Source organism: Agelaius phoeniceus, chromosome 6 (assembly GCF_051311805.1).
Source record: "Agelaius phoeniceus isolate bAgePho1 chromosome 6, bAgePho1.hap1, whole genome shotgun sequence".
Classification (NCBI taxonomy): domain Eukaryota; kingdom Metazoa; phylum Chordata; class Aves; order Passeriformes; family Icteridae; genus Agelaius; species Agelaius phoeniceus.
This window is the reverse complement of record NC_135270.1, coordinates 14,460,875-14,486,469: the sequence shown is the minus strand read 5'-3', so window position 1 is coordinate 14,486,469 and position 25,595 is coordinate 14,460,875. Positions and strand designations below refer to the sequence as shown.

Genomic DNA, 25,595 nt, shown 5'->3' with positions numbered 1-25,595 from the left:
ATATATATATATACACACACATATATAAATATATATAGGCTATATTTTAATTTTACTCTTTAGAAAGGAAATATTTAAGCCAGTGATAATTATATGGGCAGAAAAAAAATGAATGCTCAAAGACTGGATGGTGCATGCCAACAAACTGTGACAGGTGTACCTTTTGAGGGGTGTTTAATGTGTGAAACTTTGATATTTGGGACTTTGAGAAGTGTAGTGAAAGTGCCTGTTTGCAGCACCTTCCAGGCCTGAAACTCTGTGGCAGAGCTTCAGAAAGATTTGTCAGCCTGAAAGCTGATGCAGCTGGAGCAGGATTTCAGTCTGAACCCAAGACAGATATGGACAGGATATATCATGTAAACATAGTGCACTTGTTGTCCTGGCTTGATTAATTTGTCTGTTCTGATTCACTTTGTAATAAAACAATGTAGAGGTATGACTGGCTGATTAGATATTGAAAGCTCCAATATTAGATAAAGAAAATGACACACAGAATTTCTAGGTTGGAAGAGACCTCTAAGATCATAGAGTCCAACTCATTCAATTATAGTAAGCAAACCCCCAAAATTTCATGTTAATTTATTTGGTTTCATTTTGAAGTGATCCCTGTTTCATACTGCTTAGAGGTTCAGATTCTTTCATTCCTCCTTTTTCACAGGAGATCTCAAAGCAGTAAAGAAAGGTGATTCATAAAAATGTTGTTTTGCCTGTTTTACACCAAGGTAAACCCAGGCACAACAAAGAGATAATGATACTGAATCAAAACTAGGCCTTGCACTTTTGTGTGGTTGCTTCACTAGACAGTACTGATTGGGATCATTTGACTAGTGGGAAAATTGTAGGCCAAATGTAAAAGTTGCCTAGTGAATCATTTTATGAGGAGATATGGAAGTCCACCACATGGTTATCTTGTGGGTGTAAGTCTGACACTGTAATTGTGTAAGTATGGTGGTTTCTGTCTCTAAGCTGTGCTGGCTTCAACAGCAAACTGAAATCCCTTAACAGATTCTTTACATATATATATATATATATATATATATATATATACACATACAATATAAAATAGTTTATCAAATTAATTTCTGACATTCATTATAAAATCACCGATGAATTGCATAGTTCAGTATTCTTTGGCAGAAGACAGTTTGGACTATAATAGCCTTATCATTTATTGAAATCAAGTGAAAAAAATCAGAAGGATGGTGTTGACTCTGTGATTGTTTTTTCTTCCATAATTTACCTAGTTTATCCTCCAGACTTAAAAAATTATCAGATATAAAAATATCAAGGCTCCAATTGTGAAGAGTGTTTAACTTCTTGGATGGGAAATTCAATGGTAATTCAGGGGTAAAAACCCCCAATTCATAGGATACCAAACCAAATAAGAAATTTGTAAAGATTTTAGCACTGTTTTGTGCATTGTATCTCAACTCAGATGGGAATGGAGTTCTGGAGTGAGGTGTGATATCTAGGACTGCAAAAGAGTTAAACAGTAAAAAGAATTTCTGGTGGTGAATGTGGCAATCTGACTTGAATTCAGATATCTACGTTGCTTGGTCCTGTAGTTAGGGCTGAAAGAGACCTGGTTTGTCTGGCCCAGATGAAGTGTTTTGGAAGCCCAAGGGGCAGACAGTTCTGCTTTCTCTCAGCTGACAGACACAAAAAGCTGTGCATACAGTGATGCCAGTAGGAACTGGCCAGGAAGACCAGGATGCAGGGAACCTGTAGAGAAGGACACATGGAAAAACCTGAGAGTGGTTGTGCATAATGGGGCAAACCCAGAGAGCAGCTGCTGGTGCTCAGAGATAAGGGCCATTCTTCCTTCATGGTATGTAAAGATAGAGAAAATTGATGTTCTGTGCAAGCTGTTAATTTGGACAAGAGAATTTGGTTCCATTGTATGACTGTTATATAGGTTCCATGATATATATGTATTTCCATACTGTACAGGTTAAATTCTATAGATACACATACATATATGTAACCACACACTAATCTAGGGGGCTACTTGAGTAAAGAAACATATCAGGAACTCACTTCCCTTTTCTTCCTGTCTTTGGGTCAAATCTCCTTACGTATTATGCGTGAAATTTCAATGTCTGGATGATGTTGTTTTCCTGGAGGTACATTTTATTCTGCTGTCCATCAGTGCAGAGCACATTGTGACTTTTGCTTGGCTGTGTGAAAGTGATGCTGGAAAAGTGAGGAAGCAGATTGTTGTTGCTCAGTGTGTTGGCCACCAGAGTTCCCAGGGTCAATGTGGCACAGCACTATAGTTACTCAGAGGTACAGTTTAATGAACCCAGTTCAACTTGTGATGTGTCCAAGGCTAATCAGTGCCTTGTTTTGCACCAAAGCAGCAGGATTGTGTCGTATTGACTGCTTTGCCAGTCTATATCTGATGCCTTGTGAAGGCTGACTTAGAACAGAGGCTAGATGAAGTTAAAGAATAAAGTAAGGCCTCAGCGGGTACACCTTGGGCAGCACAAGAGCCCAGCCAGCGTTCCAAGATGAACCCAAAAATGGTCACAAAATGGATGACCAGCCATGGGGTCTCACACTTTTAGAAGTTCTCATTCATTAGTATATTGGAATTAATTGTCCAATTACAGCTTTAGCCCATGAATTCCCATCCTTGTTTTTCTCTCTTCGGTTCACATTGTTTGTGCTCTTTGGCCTAGAATTTGGATCATTTGTCCTTGGTCCCCAGCTAGAGAAGGAATTGTTTTATCTACCTATCCCCTAATATGAAGCTCAGAACTACACACTGAAGCAGTACAGGATCTGAAAAATAGAAAAGCTAAAACCTGAGGCATCATTTCTATTGTGCTATGCCTCTAGCTACTGCTGTGACAACCTGACTCTTGTCAGGCTCCTGCACTGGATTCTTAGATTACTGCTGTTCTTTTACATGTTCTTCTACATAATACATGGATATTCAGCAAAAAACACAGGACATGATGTACCATATTGGAAGCACAGACTGTACCTGGACAGCTCTCTAGCTGCTAAATGGGAAATGATGCAGATAATTTGCTATCTAAGCAGCTCTGATCTTAAAGCATGAATTCATATTCTGTGTAGGATACTAATGCAGATTTTATTACTTACTCACTAAAAGAGTGTTGGCATACTTAATATATTTTAAGGAACAAATGGAACTTTTGGGAAACAGTGTACTTGCATTGTGCATATCAATGCAGTAGCCATACCAAGATGCCTCTAAAACACACTGTTAGGTTGAATTCTACAAGGGAAAATAATGAGAATTTCCTGACTGTGAGTTGTAAAGGACAGAGCCACCTATCACTATGCACAAAGTCTGTTTTTCATTACATGTTAGCTCTTTTTTTTTTCTTTATAAATAAACTTAACAGTGTGTTTTCTGTCTCACAGAGGTGGTTTTATTCAGGAAAAAATAACAGCTAAGAGGCAGCCAAAGAACACTAGTGGATGATACATGTGTCTGTGAAAACAGGTTCATGTATCTTAGAATGTGATTATCTTGGCTGAACAGAAGTTTAAACAAATAAATAAATGGTAGTACTGGCTGATGACAGTGATATCTCAAAGTTGTAGAAGACTGCTGTGGAGTTCAGACCATTTCTAACAAGATTGAATGTAGCTATGTAGATAATTTTATTAACATTTTATTTGCCACTTTTTAAGCAGCTCATGTATTTGGGTGTTAAGTAAATTGGATTTTCTATCTTTGCAAATAAGTGTAGGTTCGTTTTTTATGTAGGCCATGTAGGTGGCTTTCATGTAATCATGTTAATATTTTCCAAGGCAAGTTGTTTTTGTTTTTCAGGATTGGGACTACATCAGGAGTATAGTGGCAAAAATGTGGCAGAATCTGTGTAAAAAGAAGACAAGCACTACAGAGTGTTGACACATGGGTTTGAGATGATAATATATAAAGGACCACAGGGTTTAATTTGCTTAACCTGGTCACCTGGTAATTTATCTGGAAAGGAATTGGATTGTGTTTTTCATTGAGTAGCAGTTTTGGGGATGCTGGGAATTGAATTGACACAGTAACTTCCCTACAGGCTGATGAACTTGTAAGTAAAATACAATGCAACAAAGGATTAAAAATTACTGAAAAGACACTTTCCAGTCAATTTTTGTCCCTTAACGGTCAATTAGGGATCACTTGAGAAAGGCAGGAGATTTCTGGGAGTGAGCAGACATCAAGGCCAGCATAGCTGTTCAACATCTTATCCAACTTCCTACTAGTGTGACCCCCGAGGAACGCTGTCAACGCTGTGCTGGTATGTCTGGAAGGGCTTGGGCCGCGATCTTTGTGGCGAAGATGTCAAGTTACAGAGAAAGTAGTTTTTCCCTCAACTGTTGGTAAAAAGCAGGTCAAGTGGGGTTAATCTCGACTGCTAATGACTCTGGCCTTTTCAGGATGGTTTTATTTGTGGTGCTGAGCAGCTGTCTCTGCTGCTGCTGCTGTTTGGGCCCAGTGTTGGCACTGGAGGCGAAGCTTTGCTTCTTTGTTGGTGTCAGGTTGTGCTCCTCTGGGTGCTGGGTGACATTTCAGCTTGCCAGAGATGTGGACTGCATGGCAGGAGGAGGACTGGGTCTGTGTACAGTTTTGGTGGCACAGAAGACTAATGAATATTTCTGCAGTTTAGAAAAAAGGAAGTTACTTAAAGCTTTGTTTTGTCACTGGAACGTGAGGGTTCTTTTCTTTTGAAATTTTATGTGAATTAAATTTGCTAAAAATCCCATATTCAAAAACCTAGAGCCTCAACTACCATGAGGTTTAAGGAAGTGTTTTCTGTTTGGTTTGAGTCTTTGAAGACACATTACCAGACTTTCTCCTGTAGCATATTTTAAGAAAATATCATCATCTAACCTAATCTTGTGTGTTCAATGAACTTGTTGCCATGAACGGTAAACTGGGAAAGGGCAAAAATATACCTGTGTTTGGAGTGTTGTTGTGTGTTGCTGCCCCTGTGCGAACAAAGAACAAAAGCAGAATTTATCACAGCAAGTAGGGGCTGTCTGCTTTGAGGTATACAGGAGTGTATCTGTAGCTTCTGCCTGAAAGGGGAAAAATATTCCATTCTGTGCTTTTCTCTGTGCCTGGCCCAGCTATCACCTGGCCCATGGTGATTTCAAATGTTTTTCTCCTGCCTCTCTGTGTCTGAATGGGCACAGGCTTCTTCCCAGTTAACATACAACAATCCCTTGTGCTGACTGCTGAACTCTGATCTCTGGCTGGATGCACTCTTGTTTCTTTAAGCACGTGTGGTGCAGAGCAGACCTGGAGCCGGGTAATTCATAAGAGCTGGGTGTTATTGGTATTGCTACGCCTTGAATGAGCCTGTGTTATTTTGCACAGCAGCGTGGTCACCTGGCAGCAGGTCATTAACATTTTAGGTTTCTTTCCCTCACAACAATGCACAACATGCTAATTAGAGGGTTTTGAAAGCTAAGCAACCTGGTTTAAAATCAGACATTTTAATTTGCAGCTTTAATGGCTATATTATAATAACTGGCTTGGCTCAGGGGCGAAGGGGAGAGAAGCACTTCTCATGTTCCAGTAGAAAGGTCCAATATAACAGAGGCTGACAAAATTAAAAACCTCATAATTTGACCTTTGCCTGGGATAAAAGGCTGTTTCATAACAATTTCCTTTTGTTCTTTGTTTAAGCCATTACTCCAAAAGGAGCCTCCGATTAATCTAAGTAAATGCATCATTACAGTCCTAATCCATGTCCTTCTGTCAGTGTCTGTTTTAATTAAATAAGAAACACTAGCAGAAAGATATCATGCACAAAGCTGTGATTGGAGAAAGAGGGTTGTTTGATCAGGGTGAGATTAAAAAAGGCTTTACTGTTTTGTCCTTTTGCTCTAGATGCCATAATGTAGGTTAAAGGAAGAAAACTTGCCTAATAGTTTAGCACATTGCTCCCCATTACAATATCTAAATAACCAGATTTACCCATGAAACTGTCTCAGACACTCAATTAATTACATACAGAACATTCACAAACAGATGATATGGCAACTTGGTTTGAGTAATTTGACACATTAATATGTTTGGGACTGTATACATGGCTGACCAGAAATTGTATTCAAGTTGCAGGTTTTTTTATATTAAATAAAAATTTGATTAAAGCTATTTAGGTATTTTCTTTCTTTTTTAGTACTTGTGGCTCACAAACAGTAAACACAATCTGCAAGCCTCTGATTTTTTAAAAAAAAATTTTTGTTTCTCACAAAATCAGAACAATTATTTTACAGCAGTGAAGGATTGAAGGATCTATTTAATAAATGTCATAACATCCAACTAGTTAATATTGCTAAAGCAATGCATATGTAAGAGACTCTTCCTCAAGGTAGTGTTTCAAGATCCCTGTGGTGAGGGTTTTCTCCCATATCCAGGCCATTATTTGATGTAATGAAAAGAGAAAGTGTGCAACACAGAGATTGTTAATTAATTTAGCCTAACAAGATGAAGATAAATGAAGCAAAGCATGGATTGAATGAAGCAAGAGGTCTTATTTACAATTTAATACTACTTTATGTTAGGCATTTTTCAATTTACAAAAGAAAGGAGTTTAAAGAAAAGGTGTTCGGCAAATGTATGTGAGAATTTTTTTTATTTTATGAACAGTTCCTAAAAATGCTGAAAATACCTTTTGGGTTAGCCTTTAAGTTTTCCTCTCCTACTTTTTCCCCCTTTTCACAATCATTTTTCTCAATATGATTTTTAAATATGTTGATAGGAATGAGAAAAATTAAACCCTAAACTTTTTCCCATTAAAATCAATAGCAAATTGTCAATGGAAATTCTTGCAAGCCCAAATTTTAGAGTTTTTCATTGTTTATATTCATCCAGAGTCATACCTTATTTTTGAGCAATTTGTGTGTAGAAAGGTGCATTAAGAGGCGTAACTCTAAAAATCCAATAAGAGTTGATTTTAGTTTGCATTCCAGAGTGTAAATCTATTGTTGCTTATGTTTTCAACTGTCCTATTGCAGTAAAAGCAAAGAAAGGAATCCGGGATAGTGTTAATAAACAATGCTTTTAGGTAATAAAACTATGATTTTTTGATTTGGGAGAGTATTTTTTCTCTAGATCATGTTTGTTTTAAACATTTGTGAAAAACTGTAGTTTTTTGTTTCTAAAAAATTAAAAATCCCCCAAGATTAAAAGGCATGTCAGAGATTTTAGGTGTTTCTTCTTCCCAGTCCCAGATTTAAATAAAGACTATCCAAAGCTAACAGTAAGCTACAATTTGCATCAATTCAGCCACTGCATCTCAAGGTGCATATTATTCAGTTTCCCAAGGACAAAATTTAGGGTATAACTCTATAGAGGTGAAGAAAAAAATAAGGTCTGTCATTTTTAATATCTAAAGACTAATTAGCAAAAAAGGAGCCCTGTGTTGTGATCAGAGACACCGTTATCAGTTTGTCCTAAACCCTGAATTGTAAATGAGCAAACTTATTTGGCCTTTTTTTTTTTTTAATAAAACATCCTCATTTTTACAGATTAATTGGGTCTGTCCACTATTTGACCTTCTGCCGTGATTTCTGTCTGCAAAGGAAATGCCTTCCTTCCTTTTGCAGTAGCCAGACAGGACAGCGTTATCTACAAGCAGTGTCACTACAGGCAGTGGTCGCCACAAATAGCATTATTATGGTCCCTATGTTTTTATCTTGGGGGTCATGAACAAATCCATGCAACTGCTTCTAAAGATTTCAATAAATAGGACTTTTTATCCAGACAATTGGCTTTTATATTACTTTTAAACAAAACTACTAGTCCATCAAGGGTTTCAAAAGGAAAACAATTCTACAGAGTGCTGGTATGGCAGCACAGACCAATCATTATGGCACCCATTCTCCAGTCCTTTATTTTTCAAGTCCACAACAATAGGTTGTTGATTCAATGGACAAGACCAGAACAATTAAGTTCTCTGTTTAGCAGCAGTGCAGCATTTTAATGCCCTCCTCTAATAATGGTCTCATTATTGTTATTCTAAGACTGGGCCTCAGGAGGAGGAATATTTGCTGGAGGTACGTCATTATTTTGCAAATTTCGATTAGCTCATCATGTTGTCTGTACTGTGAAAATCGTAGCTAATTAGGGCAGTCAGTTAGACTACCAGCTTTTGAGCTTATGAGTTAAAAGGTAGCACACTTGATAGGCCAATGATGTGAAAAAGGTGGTAAAAAGAGGGATTAGAGCTGTTGCCTTAGTAACTCTAACTTCCATCTGTGCGGGAACAATGGACCTGTGTTTCTCCACCACCTTGGTGTAAAAATTGGTTTTGTTTCGAAAGGAAGGGGCTTTTTATGACAATCTGGAATTCAGCCTAACAGGGTGCAGTTTTAGTTGTTAGAGGAGACCATTGGAGGATAGGAAAGATGAAAGGTCACGGCGAGCTCCAAGGACATGAAAGGTCATTGTCTCTTGTAACAATAGTGGATTGTTTGGTCCCATTATTTCCAGCCAACTACTCAGTCAGGTGATAGAAAAGATACTACCAGTTTAGTCAGGTGGAACAGGAGAGAAAGATAATGCACCTACTACAGAACAAAAGATAACTATTATTCGCCTTTATTAAACAAAGTTGCACTTATTTGTGGCCATCCTCTGAAGAGGGTTGTTTACAGACTTACTATTTCAGCCTGCTTTGTTCAGCACTGCCTCTGTAGGCCATCACATCTCTGGGAAGCAATCCAATGTGTTAGAAAATGTTGTTTAAGCTTTCTTCCCATGAAGAGGAGTCCCCAGGAGTACCACTGATGTGATACTTTACAATAAATTTAGTTTTGTAGCTTTCTCACATTATTGGCGTTCCTAAAAGGCTTTCCTTCAAACACAGAATAAAATTAGCTATAAATATGAAATAAATTAGCTTCAAAACTTTACAGCATTTTATCATAAATTCTACAGCACATATTGCTGAAAGTTTACAGCAAAACGTATTAAGTACTGCTGAACAGAGAGCAGAGACCTATAGTTGTGTAAAAATAGATTAGCTCTAGGACTACTCTTATGCAAAAGGAAATAGATAAAGTCTCATCTTTAAAGTCTCTATGCAGAAGCTTTAGGAGACTCTGTGCCTTTGTTTTAAGGGAAAAACAGAACTACTGTCGTATTATTTAATAAAACTGCTATAGCAGAGTTCATAAGGAAAGTATTTCTGTTAGTGAATAGAGCTGTCATCTCATATAGTTTTCCAAGAGCATCCAAACCTCCAATTTAGTGTTTTTCAGAAAGACATTTTTCCCCCTTTCTTATTATTTCCCTATTTTTGTAGTATTATGCCTTAGTCATCCATGCAACAAGTTTATTTTTCTCTTACCTCTGTCCATAATTAAAGCACCTCCCAAAGTCCATCACGTATCTCCTAAAGACTAATTTCTTTAGGTGAGCATTTCCAGAATGCTCCACATTGTTATATGAGATCTCTGAACTCTTTTACCTGGTTTGTTTTAGAATATTTTTACTTATTTCACAATAGAGCTGCCAGAGCTGAATTGAATTTTTTTGAAATGGATAACATATATGTAATTTACTACTGTTACACTTAAAAATTATATATAATTTTTAGGTATCCCATCTTAAACTGTTCTGACCTCATTTGAACTCCCCTTTTTTGGCTATTCTGGGCCTCTCTTATCTCATTTTTACTCCTGGCCACTCTTGCTCTTGCTTTCTGACAACACAGATGGGTGGCCTTGCACAAACTGATAACTGTGGCAATTTCTCAGCACACTATTCACTAATAAAAGATGTTATTTTCAGAATTAGGCAGGCATGTGTCATACTTGCTGGCTGGCTGAAGATGAGAGGTCGAGCTGTGGCTTCCTGGGAGCCTGCAGTCGTATGAGCCATTGGACTTTACAGCTCTCAGGTTGTTGATGCATTGTTTTACCAGCAACTAGGTTAAGTAATCATAGTCTTTCAGAGAAAGGAAGTCTTGTTTTAAGTGCTTGTAAGCTTTTAGTTTTTTAAGGTAATATATTCTTAATTTTTCTCTTTAGTTTGCTCTTTAGTTCTCATTTATTTGCTAGCCTATGTTTTGTTATTTTTGTATTACAATGAGCCGAGGAGTGTAGGCTGCTTCATTCAGAATGGGAGCCCTGCAAAGGGTTAACCAGCAGAGAATTACAAATGAACTATCAGGAAAGTTGATTATTAATCCAGCAAGAGAGAAAATATCCTTCCAGTTAGCAAGAATTAGTACCTGAAGAGCTGATAATATTGTTCGGGCTGTCGGTGTGGAATGGCAAAACCAGGTAAGCTAATCATCTTCTCAAAGGAACAAAATCTTTTCTTTCTGCTTTTCATTATAAGAGAGTTTAGTTTTTAAAAGAATCTTTGTTATTTTACTTAAAGTATCAGCATGTGAAACAGCATATGTTGATCCTCAGTTTCCTCAAATGAATGAAAGAAATTAAACTTGTGTTTAACTTTGGTAAGAAGATACATTTCTAAGCCATATTTCTGAGCTACGCAATGTATGTAGCTGTGAAATATCATTACAATTCTTTCCTGGTTTGCGGTTAAGGGTGAGAACTGATTACAAAACCTGAGGAGTCCTTTGCAATTGCAAGCTAATAGATTATGTAAGTCTGTCTTTGGTCATGCTTGGACATATTGTGGGGGTTTACAGGAACTTTTATGTTCTTTCATATGAGCTCTTTCATTCAGAGTTATTAGATTTCAGTTTTCACACTGTAGGAATTATTTATTTATGTTTGTTTTGGTATTGTGAACGCATTTCTGTTTGTTAAAAGTTTTTGGTTTTTTTTGGTGGGGTTTCAAAAATCTATGATCTGGGGTTAGAAGAAAATGGATGTTTGGTAAACATTCCACTGTGTTTATACAGAGAAATGCAAATGAAACGATTAGGTTAGTTGAAGACAATCTCATAATTTTTGGTAATTCTTTTAAAAAGCTTAAAGCCCTCTCTTGGGAAAACTTTTAAATTTCTGCCCCTGATACTAATATATAGATGTGATAAACATTTATGTTTTTTAATGTAGTCTTTACTATTTAGCTTATTATAGGAGCTGTGTAAAAGTGTTAGATGATAGTCTAGTACTGTGGAAACTAGGAAGTCTGTCTTCAGCATTCGATAACTTTTCCTAGTTCTGTGCTGTTACTTCAATTAGTAGCACTTAAAAAAATCCTGATTTGCTTGTAGAATGAAATTCAGTATGTACACGATGTGACTGCAGTATCTGCCTTGGTGAAAGAGAGTCCAGATTTTAGCCTGTTATGTATGAAATGGCCTGAAAGCTGTCTCAAAGGGATTGTGGTGATGCAAGAGGGAAAACATGGATAAAACCTAAAGTATTCCAAATTTAAAGGCTGAGCCCCTCTAGCAATGTAGTTCTATGGGGTAACTTTTCATGACCCCTAGAGAAAGGAAGAAGAGACCTTCTAATTTTGGGAATGGGAATAAGATATGGCCTAAGGCAAAGGAGAAAGAGAAAGGAAGAAGAGGCAGTGGGAAAGTGAAAGGGAGAAGTGGCGTTTGTCTGACAGCGTCATTTTATCGCGTGTGACTTTGGCCTCCTGAGCACAGGGACAGCTGGTGGCCAAGTCCTCTGAAGAGTGTCTCACCACGTTAGAGTAAACTAAAGTCCTAGAATTTGCTGATGACTGAGCTGTCAGGGCAACAAATATCAGGGCGTTTTGGGAGCCATGCTAAATGTTCAGATATACATAGAGGCAAATAGCTTCCGGAGGCACGTTTTAGCTGAGTATTTTAAGGAAGAACGGGGACAACGTAAATAAGCTGCATTTTCCCAGTTTGATCATCGGCATCTAGGAAATATATAAAGAGCAAGAAACCCAATGATGAAAAAATTATCACACAGGAAATGATATACGTAGAAAAAACAAGATTGTAATTAGTGGAGGAAAGTAAGAAACTGATTAGAGAAATGAAATTTCCCAGATGTTTAAGGAAAAAATGAAAGTTAAATTAGATAAGCTCTTTTAACTAGTATTGGAGAGGAGTGCTTCCTTCAGAATGGGAGAGCTAAACTTAAAATTAGAAAAGAGCTGGCAACTTGAGTTTAGCTCAACTGTTTTCCTGCACGAGTGACTCTTAGGAATGCTCTGCTTGGAACATCATCAGGAACAACTAGTATAGAGCTGTTGGGGAAAAAGTAAAACACAAAATGAAACTCTCTGTGTGCTTATTTGGAATGATTAAGGTGATTATATTACTTATGTGTGTACTAACCCACAAATTAGACAAATTGGTTGGATTTTGAAGTAGTACTTCAGGATTTATTGTATTTCATGTATATATGTAGATGAAACTTGATCTCTAGCACTGTACTGGTTCAACTGGTTCATTTTAAAATTAATTGTAAGCATTAGCTTATTGACAGAATCCTAAATCATCAAACACTACCAGCAAATGAACAGAAACAGTCTTGATCCCCCTCAGCTATAAACCAGTGTAAATTAGCTGTTATTTTAATTATTATTATTTATATCAACTGGGATAAAAGTAATGTTCTTAAGCAAAAGATAGAAACAAAAGATATCAAGCAGAAACTGGGGTTTTTTTGTCCTTTCCAGTGACTTGTTTCAACAACACAATAGTGTAACTTGGGAAAAATGTCCCCCTACAAGGCAGTTTAGCTGGCACCACTGCTTTTGTGCCAGTTCCTGTTCTCAGTTGTGTATTACAGGAAAAAAAGAGGAGAAAAAAAAACCCAACCAAAAAAGTTAGACATGTCTGGAATAGGTTGATAAGAACATCATCTGATTTACTGGAACTAGTTTGACTGAGCAGGGTGTTCACGTTAAGTAAAATTGTATTTTCTTCAATGCAGACTGTGTAGATCCCAACCTGTTTAAAGGCATAATGTCAAGGAGAGATGAAGCTCCAGAGGTCCCTGACTAACTAGACAGACATCTGGAAACACAGCTGCACTCAGGGAAGGTTGCAGAAGCTGTTGGCCTGCAGCAAGCAAGCCATTCTTGCCATGACATGGTTGGTGCAGCACCCTGAGATGGTGCGGAGGGTGGAGCATAAATATCTATATGTTGCTTGATTCTCTACTTTATAGCAACCTGATAGTAGCCAGGAAGAAGCTTGTCTACACAAACAGATGGCCAAAGCAAAGTTTGGGCCAGGTTATTTTTGTTTCTTGGACCACACCTTGTCTGTGGTGACAGTACTGGAGAGAAGAATGTGTTTCAGGTCATTAGGAGCTCAGTGAAGCTATATGGATAACGCTGAGGTGTTTTATAAGATTCAGTGTAAAGCTGCATAGTTCAAGGAAGCTCATGTCTTATTAGCTATGGCTAAGGTCAGTTATCCACACAATGAGGGGGAAAGTCTTTCATAAACAAGTAGATAAATATGGTGCAGGTGGTGCTTAGCCTTGCTTCAGGCTGTGATGTTACCAAAAGAGCTCAAGAGCAACTCCAGCTTTTACAGAGTCCTTACACAGCATCTGCAGCATAAAGTGGTCAGATATAAAATTATGTAGAAGTTGTGTCGTGGAAAAAGGACAAATTCAGGGCATTTTTGTGGCTTTGCATACAGGTGTCTATCTCTACAAGATATTAAAGAGAGAATATAGAATCACAGAACTCTCCTAAAAGAAAATAAATTGCAAAATGCTAGGGCTGAAAAAAAAAATTGAACTTACCCAACCTAAATATCAGAATAAAACAGGCCTAGTGTCCTGTGGGTTTTGCTTTCTGCAAACTCTGTAATGTTCCATGTGTTTCAAAAAAGCTGTTTAGATATATAGGTGTTTATTAGCGCTTGATCCATGTCTGATAACAGAGGAAAATCATATAAGACTTCATTTTGTCTTTGGGGGCTATCATTTTTGCTGTCTTTTGGAAAATAATTGTATTTTCAACAGCTGCAAAAAGAGGAGAGCTTAAAGAGTTAATTGAATCACATGCTGCTAAAGGAAAACATTTTCTTTCCTTTTTTTTTCCTGATCTGAAGTAGGAGTTACATGTGTTCCTTATTACACCCAGCATAGTCCAGTAGTTTTTTAAAAAGACATACTCATGAAGCAGTGTATTCTCAAAAACACTTTATTTTCAGCTACTAAATCCTGGAGCAATCCAACACGTGTCATTTTTCACCTTCTGACTAGAGTTCTGTGGCTGTAGTCAATGATAGCACATAACATCCACAGAACTGTAAAATGTAATCCCCTGTCTTTAGTACACAGGTTTTGGGTGCATTTTTATAGATGCCAGAGGAAAATCTGCTGGCATTTCTTTCCAATTCTAAATCAGTGTTGGTGTAGTTATTAATTATTCTGTGGTCTTTAGGCCAAATGTTTTAATGGTAGTAAAAAACACACACAAAAACAAGCAACCAAGACAAAACCCACAGCAAATTTACTTTAACTGTAATCACCCAAGTTTGTGAGAGCCAAAGGACAGCAGACTGAGTGTTTTCCCACAAATGGGTCTCTTTACAGACCTTACTGATGAGGTTGTGATGTGCAGGTGTTCAGTGTTGGAGGCAAACAGGGGTGTTCAGAACAAAGTGGAGATTTTTCAGGGCACTTTCTGCTTCAGTAGGTCAAGCAAGCAAACTCTGTGGTGCTGGGAGAAGGCCAAAGCTGGGCGCTTCAGCTGCACATCCTTTTGGCCTTTCTGCCTCTGAACAGGAATGGATAAAGTGAAAAATATCTAACAGTTTGACTGCTGTCTAATAGTTTATGCTCATGTGCAATTCCTGGCATTTTACATGTGTTTAAACCTCAGGGAGCATTGCAGTAGCCAGATCCTAATTGTTTATGCTCTTTTTTTTTTTTTCAAAGCAAAGTTTTCATCAGGACTGTGCTTGTCTAGTTTCAATTTAAAGAATTGTTCTACCTCCATATTAACTTGGATTTTAAAAAGCCACATGTACAAGCATACACCCTGCTTTTTGCATGAAAAATGTGAGCTAAATATCAAATGTCCTTGTTCTTGCTTTACCAGGGTAGGCTTTTAGCATTTATTGAGGTAATGCATATGGTTTACTAGTGTTTATACTGAATCTCTCTTGTCTGTGATTTTTCAATAGACTGCTTTTCCTTTGGAAAAATAATTTTTAGGACGCTGTTGGTTCATCCTTCTACTTTCCCATCAGCTGTAGTCTGTTTAACACTCTCACCACCTTAGAGAGCACAGTGCTGAGGGAAAACAAAGTAGCTGCTGGTGACCCCGTGACAACTGTCTGGTAAACCTGATTACTAACCCAGAGCGTTGTTTAATCTAAAGGCCAAATAAAAGCCTGCAGGAGAGAAACATTGTTTTGTTCTAAATGCTTATTAGGAAGGGAGCTGCTGTGTTATAAGCAGCAGAATAATAAGCCTCCCTGGCTTGTCAGGGTTCAGATCTAGGCATTCAGTGCATACTTGCCTGGACTTCCTATTGCAAAGAAAGAGCTAAGTTTTGGAATTGATGTCGCAGTCAACTAAAACAATAATCAGTAATAGCAGCTTTGTGTTTCAGGGAGGATCAGAGTCTGCTTTGAGCTGTACTGATATAGTTCTAAAGATAGTATATGGACTTCATTAGGGTTATTCTCCTCTGCACCCTACAGCTGTGACATGGAATCCAGAGTCACTGGGTCCTCTGTCTCCTGCTCTCTGCTGTGGGCTGTTTTGTTTTCTTTTTCTTTTGTTTTCTCTCAGAGAGAGTAATGAATAAAAGTGACTACTTCATCTACTAGTATCACTAATAATTTCTGCATTGCATGAGAAATGTCACTTTAGCATTTTCCTAAAACTGAAGTTTTCAGGGAATAAATTAGAAAGAAAGCTGGATACCAGCAAATAAATTATTGAGCCTTTTTATAAATGTTTTTTTTCCCCTATCATACCATTCATTATCTTTTAAGGGTACAATCAACATGCCTTAGGTCACAGATGAACATATAAGTTTAAGAAATTTTAATTTATCAAGGGTGATCTGATTTTACTTCCTTAGCTCCAGCAGTGAAGCAACCATTTTAGTATAAAAAATGTCCTAGTATGGTAAAATACCTCTTCAAAAATTGTTAAAATTCACCAAATGGGTTGACTGATACCAACCAAATCTAGAGACTAAATCATACAGTGGCAATTGAAAGAAAAAATAATTGTTATTAAAAAATTATAGCTTTGTGAATCTGTAATATTGTTTTTAGAACCAAAGTGGGAAGAGATCCCTGCTTTAGAAAATTTGTGAGCGAGCATTATATCAATTACTGTAGTTCTCAATACTAACAATTAGCATAGTGAATTCCATCCATATTATGTATAGGTGTGTCAGTCTGAACAACAACAGCATATAATTATATGCAGGGTAGAGAACTTTTACCTCCATATTTATGTATCTGTGTACATAAGCATGCACACAAATACATACACACATAGATACAAGTCCCTTTCATCCATTATTTATATGCATTCTACATATGCAAATACATAGCTAAACATATATGTGCATCTAATGGTCATGAATGTACAAGTGCACAGTAATACCCTGTGGGATTTTCATGCTAATATTTGCACAAAGCTTCACACTTCCTTAAAAATACTGTCTTCCATGTAATTCTACTTACAGAGATGGCAATCTATAATCTAGAGAACTAATACACTATCAGCAAAAATTTTTGAGAATTACTTGATAATATCAGGAGTACTTGAGAGTGCTGATGATTCTTCCAGGCCATTTGTAGGAGTTTTATTTGTGTTATGCATGGGTCAGTTTTAGAGTGGCCATCCCTGTGTTCTACCTTGCACTTGCAGGATTTCTATAATTAAACAGATAGAGAATTGGACATTGTACGTGTTTAATTATTAGCTAAGATATTATTAAAGTGGTGTTTAGGGATTATAGAGATACTATTGATATCTTTGCCAATTAAAAAAAAAATCTTTTTAATATTTTTTTTTTTAAGGAAGAGTTCAGGAGAAACATCTTTAAAAAGTACCTTTGTGGCAATATCTGTAGTAGTCTATGGAGGGCTTGTGTCTCCTAATTAATGTAGTTGTCTGGAACATAATTCCCTTTCTCATTGTTTCTGTTACTGTCCTCTGTAGAATACCATCATCTTCTAATATGATATTATATTGTGAAAACTGAGAATTAACCTAATCAAAATAGCTTTCAGATGCCTAATTAGATTTTTTGTGTTTGCTGGAATATAGGGTTTTTTAATAGCTTTGTTTCTTACAAGATTAAGCAAGTATTAATTCTGTTTTCTAGTATTCATCCTGCTTTGCTGATCAGACTTCTTTAACTATAAGAAGTGTTTATCACTTTTCTGTCCTGTAAAAGATAATAAGGTACATGTACTTTACAGCTTGAACCCATATGAAATGTTTTCTTTCATTCTTGAAGTCAGTGGACAAGTGATTAACCCCAAAAGTTGCACCATTTTTTTAAAAACATTACCACTGATGGCTTTATTTTAATGATAATTTGGGGATTTTTTTACATACAATTTAAGAAAGCACTGATTCTCATTATGTGGTACAGAGTTTTTGTGGAATTTCTGGGATTTGTGTGTGATTGGTAGAGATTTGCTATTGGCCTGAGAGTACCATTATTGAACTGCTGTACATTTGTGTTCTGTGGTGACCTCAGAATCATGGACTAGTAATAAGGTTCCAAAAAAAAAAAGTGGGCTTTGTTCCATTTTGGGTATAAATTAACAGATTTATACCCACCTAAAAACTTTTTGGAAAACTGTCAGTCATTTGCTCTTCCTGCTAGGTGATTGTGGACTCACTGGTAATGTTTTGCTGGCTTTACCATTTTAGTTTGCAGATAATCTTTCCTTTTTTCTCTTCAGTTCTATTTAGTACCATTGTCATGGCTGAAGACACAAGTTGCTCTCTCAAGTCCATGGAGTGGTTATAATTTAATTTCATGAAACCTCATAAAGACCATTAAGCTTCATACAGGCACCTGCACTTTGCTCATAACTTAGACATCAGATTACAAGGTCAGGCATGTAATTTTCATAATTTAGAAATAATACTGGATCAAGACTTTTAATACATTGGTTTTTTGCCTTATGGCTCTGGATAGTGCCAATTTTTCCCTCTATTACAAACATGGCATAGCTACCCAACCTTTGTTATCCTATTATTCTGGTTTATAGGTTGATAGCCATTCTGTGAGATATGAGGTGTGGACCTGCCCCTGCTGCATTCCCTGAACTAAAGAGAAAAAGAAAAAGAAGAAAGAAAGGAGAAAAGAACCCCCTCCTCCACTAACCATTAAATTGTAGGGTGATCTGGAGATAAAAGCAGAATCTCTTTTTTGCTTTTCAAATATTTGCTTGGCCTTCAAAAGGTATTTGCCTTTTGTGTTTACATTGGATTTATTTTTTTGGCCTACATGCAGAAAGAGAATGATACATTAAAGAATAATGGACAATAGTGAGGAAAATGCTCTCAGTTTTCACATCTAGCCTGTATTTTCTACTTTAGGTTTATTTTTTTAATCTTGTCTACTTCTATTTAAATAGAAACTGCTGAGTATTGTAAAGGGCTGTAAATGTGAAAGTATCAGATGAAGTACAGTACAAGAAGATTATCTACAGGTTGGCAGGCAGTAATGAGAGTTGGCAAAGTTCCATTTTCTTCTATGAACCTTTGGGACCTCAAGTTATTCCTGTGTGTGGCAGAACAATGTAAGGCTTCAAAAGCCAGTGATCTGTCACTTGCAGGAGTGCTTTCTGCTGTTCCTGAGAGAGACAGGTGAGGTTTGTCTCTGTACAGTTGTATAAATCCTCACCAAGGCAGAAGGGAAGATGCTTTGGCTGAGAGTTGATGTCTGTGTCATATCATCTTCAATTATTTCCCTCTGGATGGCATTAGAGCTTCCTCGGAACCTGCATTGTCCCTTGTGGATTTACTTTCATTGAAGAGGAGAGTTTAAGCAAGTTTGTATAAAAATATAGTGCAGTTGAAAACCCCACACTCAAGGGAAGCACCTCTTTGTGACAATTGCCTGTTCCAAGTTTATCTTTTCTGTTGCTCAATTCAGTCCCTTTGTTGTTTTACACATAACTACTGCATCATCAAAAGCTTGTGATTTTCTTAGAGTGAAGTCATGAGATGGAGATTTTTCTCATACCTGCTTACTGTAATATTTAGTATTTTTGATGCTCCTAACTTAAAAACAAACATGCCCCAATGATTTATTTGAAGCATCTTGATTAATGTGCTTTGAAAACAGGGGCATTTATAATAGATAAAAATATATTTCACCACATGTATGTCATAAAGCTCTTAGTATGTTACAGTTTGTGAAAATTACAGTCAGTTAATAATGTGTCAGCTCCCCACTGTGTGCTTCGTAGGGCACTGAATGGGTGTTACAAGATTTATTTGCTGGATTTTGCAGGTTTTCTGTAGCGTGTCAGATGCCTTGCTGATTGCTTGGTGAAGCCTAGAGCATGAGCTCCCTCCTGCAATGTTTACTTTAAGTCAATCTACATTTGCTTAAAAGTATGACAGGATTGAAATCAGATCACCTCCTCGGAACTTTCCTAAAGGCCTGGATACTCTGTAGTGAGACTATTGTGTGTAATTTAGATGCACGCTTTTGTGGGAATCACAATTTACTTCATAGTTCTTAGAATTACAGGGAATGGATTGGTAATAAAATGTGTATTGTGGTGATAATAATGTTGCAAATAATTTATATACTGCTCTGGGATTTTGAAGGGGGGATAGGGAGTTACTTCTTTATTGACTTTGTTCATCATGTAATTACAGTTTTCTCTCCTTTTATACCTTTCATTCTTATGTATTTCCTTCACTTGTTCATGTATTCCAACTCTTTCATTCATAGAGAGAATTTCTTGGCCTTGTGATACAGTGCTGTTTTGCACCTAAAATCTTAGAAAGTGGGAATGCTCAGTGAAGTTTCAAGTTCTATTAACTTTCTGGTGATTTTTTTTTTCCTTGCTGGGAATACATTGGAGCATTTCTGTTTAAATGTTTCCATTCATGTCCTGCAATGCAGGCAACCTTCAAGTTAGAAGGTGCAGAAATACCTGTTTTCAAAAAGTATAAAATCATGAAGACCATTGATAACTGGGATTAAAATGATAGGATGTCAGGCAATTTGGGCTACAAATAGGTGGTGTCTGTGGTGTTCCATTGAACTGCCATATAGAATGTTATATCAGGGTAACATGATGGGTAAATTTCTGTGTGACTTCAAGAGCATCAAGCATTAACTTGTATAGCAATTGGCTTTAATAGGCAAAAAATCAAAGGGAGTTTAGAAAAAGAGAAATTGTGTGAGCTGATTTTAGGATTTGAGGCTCTTGTCTGATGCTAATAAAGTTTTCTGATGTCATTCTTTTTGTAGCTATAATGTACACTACAGAAATAATTTGTATAATGTGTGCTTGCGTGTTCTATCTTGAATGAGGTATATGTTTATAATTTCTGGCTTTCAGATTTAAATCTGTGAACACAGCAAGAGCTCAATGAGTTCTGATAATAATAGTCCTATAATGCAGAGAGCCTGAGAACTTCCTTGCAAATCGAAGGAGTCATTCATTTCACAAAAGTGGTAGAGAAAGAAACTTGCCAGAGTTGCAAAGAATCATTTCTGCAAGGGTCACACAGAAAAAATTAGACAATAATCAAAATATTTTTGGGACATCTTACGATTTTGAGAGAGGTAGTTGAAAAGGAGCTCTGAGAACGGGTGTTTTGAGAAGTATATTTCAGATCTACCACTTTGACCATGTTTCTGTCTCATGTGCTCTAAACCCACGCATATTAAGAAATATAGGCTTTAATTCCATGTCTGGTTTCTATTGAGACCATATATCAGGAGAGTCAGGCTCTTTCCCAGGTAATTATTGGGGGAGTTATAACCCTTCTGTTTCTCTTTCCCATTTTGTGGGTAACTATGTACACAAAGTAGCAGTGGTAGAAATTTCTAGAATTAATATGGAACAAAAATTTATGTTTTAAAATTTGTTGTCTTTTTATTTTCAACTTCTCCAAACTTTGTTCTTCATTTAAAATTTACCTTTCTTCCCTGCCTTGTAATAACATATTTATTTTGTGTTGGTTTATTTGGAAATATTAGAGCACTGTGGGCAGAGTTTATGGAGATCTCCTATAGAGTGTTTTCTGCATGCAGAATAAAATGGTCATTTTCTTTCTGTTTTGTACTTTCCCATTTTTAATATATTTAGTGGTAATTGCATTTCATTGTGGAAGGTGTTTTCCACAAACAGGCTGGACTGGCACACTGCTGGGGCACCTTCAGGGGGCCCTGTGGTTCTGCAGAGAGTGTTACGAGCTGATAGCATATTTCTATCTTTCTAGCTCAAAACTTGGGATGTTTGAAATACTAAGTTTGCATCGGTTGTTTTCATGAACTTGCTGGCAACTCTAGAGGAGACATTCCCAAAATCTTCTCACAGTGTATTGCCATGCTGGGCTAATTCCTGTTCAGCCTTTCAGTTGGTCTCAGGTGACAACTTTCTGGTAGGTGCTGGGCAGACATTTGGTCCATCAGGCACCTTAATCTGTCTTTCACTGGTTTAAGCTTAACCAGGTCTCTTGGCTTGTTTAAAGTGCCTCCATCCCTGCTTTCCTCCCCATGTCCCAAAATCCAGTGCCTGGTAAAGGCACCTGGGAGAGCCCCAGGCATCTCTTGCCCCTGTTATTGACCATTCAGAAGGAGGATGGGTGGGAAGCACTCCACAGCCTCGGGTCCCCTTTAGGAAGCTCTGGTGCCAAGGCTGTTGGAGCTGGTGGTGACTGCAGTGGGAACCAGGGGGAAGTGTGCCCCCATTCCCACTGGTGATCCACGAGGCCTGCCTAGTAAAGCTGCACCTTAAAATATCTTGAGTGAAGTCCTGATTCTGCTGAAGTTGCTGGGTACTTAGGCATTAATTTTATATCAGCAAGGATTTCACCAGTATTTTTATTTTGCAGCTGTAGAGGGGGGGAAGCCTGAACCAAGATGAATGTGACTTCACGTTGTGAAATAGATTCTCTGCTAGTTTCATCCTTGCCTTCCTCCCATCTGAATAACTGTAAATGATGTTCTCTGTTAATAAGTGTGTACTTTGTCTAAATTGCATTTATTTTTCTTTTGACATATATACCATTTTACTATTAATCATCCCCTTCTGCTCTTTACTGTACAAAGACACTGTTGTGCTGATGGAGCATATTTAATCTTTGGTATGTTGTATTTTATTTCTATTGTTGCTTTCCCATTTCTTTATGGAAAATCTTTCTTTATTGACTCTTAAATCATGGGTTAAGCCCTTATTGAAAACACGTTCTGTATGTACTTCTTGTGAGTGAAAGGAGTTCTTTTGAGGTTATAGGCTAGGCTTGTACAAATACTTCACTATACAGTAAAAATTCAGAGGTCTCCTATATGTTATCTAAAGCTAGAAATATACCCATTTACTCAGCAGCACATCATAAAAGAGATGCATACTATGTTCATGTCTGTCAGTGCCTTAAGTCATCACTCTACAGCCTTTTTTAAATTCTCTTTTTATTGAAACCAAGAAACAAAGCAAAGACCAAAAAAAAGCAAAACCAACATCAATTACATGTCAACATGACATCAAACAGCATAATATATCAGAAAAATAAATGTATGATCTGGTGACTCAATGATTTCTGTCCATGTGGCATTTACAGAGAGGTAAAGAAAAGGCAAATAGCTGCACATCTGTATTGGGAAAAATGTCCAATATAAAATTGGCCATCGTGACAGCTCTCAGCTGAGATTACTTGGAAATAAATAACACACAGAAGAGGAGGAGAGGTTCCAACAGTCTTGCTCTTATATCCATTTAGAGTTTTATGCAATGAGCATTGTGCAGGTATAAATCTTTGTATAAAAACATTACTTTAAGGATGGAGATATTCTGCCTGCTGGTGCCAGGTCCAGGTCTGTAGTTGGATGTGTAGTACAGCTGCATTGCAGAGTGATGCAAAAATGCAATGAGGAAAAAAAAAATCTCTGAAAATAAATGTGACTATCTGGTGAAACTATTAAAATGGATACTGACTCCAAGCCTATTTGTATATTTGCAGAAAGACATATGAAAAAGCCTCTTTGTATAAGTGCTAAACACATGAAAACCACTGAGAATCGGTTAAGCCCCTAAAATAATAATCTGGGAATTCCATTCATTATTATAGCAAAGGGCATCATAACTTTATGGTAAGTAGGGAAGGGTAGGGGAGAGGTGAGACTGTGGGGGTGGGAACTAGAGAAAGAAAACCCAGAAAGATCCAGAATCAAACACAGCCTCTGTTATTTGAATTTGTTTTTCGTTTTCAATGGAGTGATAACTGGAACAGCTCAGCCTGAACTGCCTGGCTCGACACTCCCCGTTCTAAGGAACTTGGATGTATTTCACAGCTTACATCTGGACAACAGGGCACAGGAAAAGAAAAAGGCTCAAGGATGGATCACATTCTCTTTGCACAGTTAGGGCTTGAATACAATATATAATAAATGTATGTAAGAAAGATAGGTACATGTGGACACATACATTTATGTATCTACACACACGTGTTCATGTGTGTATAAATCCAGATTTACAAGGGACTTCTCATTTTGTTCTTAGGCTCAGTTAACAGACCTATGTTCTGCCTCCTCAGAGTCAAAAGAAGTTATATTCTGGAATTTATATATATATATATATATATATATATATATATATATATTTATTTTTTTTTTTTACCCAAGCTAACTATTTATTCAACGCTGAGTTCTCTTTTTGTTAATCTTATTACAAGGGCAGCTATAGGCCTCAAAGGAGGTGATAAGTGACCCATTGGACCTGGAAATGGTGCTTTCTGTGAGAGCAGGGAGTATGTAATGAACTCCTTATCTTATCTTTTAGATCAGCGATAACTTCAGTGAGACCACTTGGTCAATATTGTACATCTCACTCCACGGTCTCCCCAAAGCAGTGACAAAACTGTGCCCAGTGCATGCAACTTGGCCTCTATGGATGGCAGAGCAGAACATAGTGCAGCACAGAGCCTGTGGGGAGAAGCAGCTCCTGTGGGGAAAATAGCAGTGCATGGAAACCTCAAAGGAAATTTAAGAAGGGATGGTGTGAGTGTGCGCCCGTGTGCGTTGAAGTCTGAAGGCAGTGAACTATGAGGGCTATGTGGAACATTTCCTGGAGCTTACAGCTCATAAACATGGCAGGATTGTCAGCCCTGCAGTGTCCATCCCTTCCCTCTGGGCCCCTGCCAGTGCCCCTGTGCCCTGTGTCAGGCGCTGTTTCCCAGCCCCAGGGCATCCTCCTGCTGCTGCTCCTGCACTCCCACCCCACGTCCTCTTCAGCTGAGGAAGGACTTTTCAGTCTCCCAGATGCTTGGATGTCAAAGTCCAGAGGACAAGGATAACTCCATTTCTCTTGTTCCATTTTGTAACTCCATTTCCATTGTTCCATTTTGTCCTTCAGGTTGCTAAAGGCAGGGAGTGTGAACTATCTTAGCCTTTCATTTGTATGCTCATTTGTTTTGAGTGAGCTAACAGTAAACCACCAACTGTCATATCCCAAAATTTATTAAAATAGCATGTAGAGAATACAACTGCAACTAACAACCAATTCCTTTGTTTCCCTGCTCTATTATGATTTCATTGTAAAATTTATTTTTCAAAATTGGGCTCGTTCCATTCTCCTACACAGAAAATCCCTGCTGCCACTGAAACTCTTTGGCATATGATGTGTCCCATCTTAAAACCTTTACAGGCAGCTGGCATCTCCTCATTTGCCTCTTCTAGACATAGATAAGTGCCTCTCTGTAGTCAGCACAAGTGAAATGCAGCCTTTTCTGGAGCAGGTTGGAGCACTGATGTATAGACATTGTTCCAAAGGAATGTACAGAAGCAGCATCGTGACCTGTAAGGGCCAACCCATCCTGGAGGAGAGAGAGAACTTCAAACTTTAACACTTCCTTCCAAACTACTCCAAAACCTCTTTAGCGTGAAAGCGTCTCTCTCGGAAGCATAAAAGATTTAGTTCTCTTGCTCCAGGCAGGACTTTTAAACCTAATACTTATATAAGTAAACTGTCCCCTCTAGTTCTCACATTAACTTATAATGCCACACTGGCAGGCTCATTGGTTATATTCTGGGTGTGTGAAACAGGCAGCTGCTGGAGATGGGCTGGCAGGCTAACACGGGCTGAGGTAACATTAGCAGCAAGATGGATTTTGGTTTTGACTGCTGCCTTAAGGGAAATTCCTGAAAATGTTTCTCTTATGTATTTACTGCATATAGTCCGTTTTTTACATGTTTGGGTATCAGTGTGATATTTCTGCGTTTCATTGTGTTTCATGTTTTTGTGCAAGGAGATGAAGTATTGTGCTGCTGACAATATTTAAATAAAAGCATGGGTGGCATTTTGCAATGAAAATGACAAGTTTTTTTTTTTTCCAATTTAAGTTAGCATGAGACAAGAACACAAGTTTCTACTCTTTCAAGGAATTTATAAAGTTGGCAGTGATGTGGTTGTAGTACTATGCCACAGTTACCTTTTGACAGCTTCATTAGCATTATGCAAATATTTCTGTCAATTTTTGAACAAGCTGCATTT

At 37.5% G+C, this 25,595-nt stretch overlaps 1 protein-coding gene across 13 annotated transcripts in view; it reads left to right on the top strand.

The window, feature by feature from the left end:
• The window catches only part of SOX6 (SRY-box transcription factor 6), a 370,587-nt gene that overhangs the window by 98,914 nt on the left and 246,078 nt on the right, over positions 1-25,595 (top strand). For 4 of the 13 annotated variants that reach the window (XM_054636000.2, XM_054635995.2, XM_077179865.1 and 1 more), the window contains exon 1: positions 9,763-10,275. The exons of 3 other annotated variants lie outside the window; for them this stretch is intronic. The gene's annotated coding sequence lies outside the window, so the exon portion shown is untranslated. Of the gene's footprint in view, positions 1-9,760; positions 10,276-25,595 lie in introns of those variants that run through there. 6 more of the 13 variants (XM_054635996.2, XM_054635989.2, XM_054636001.2 and 3 more) reach the window with 4 other exon arrangements.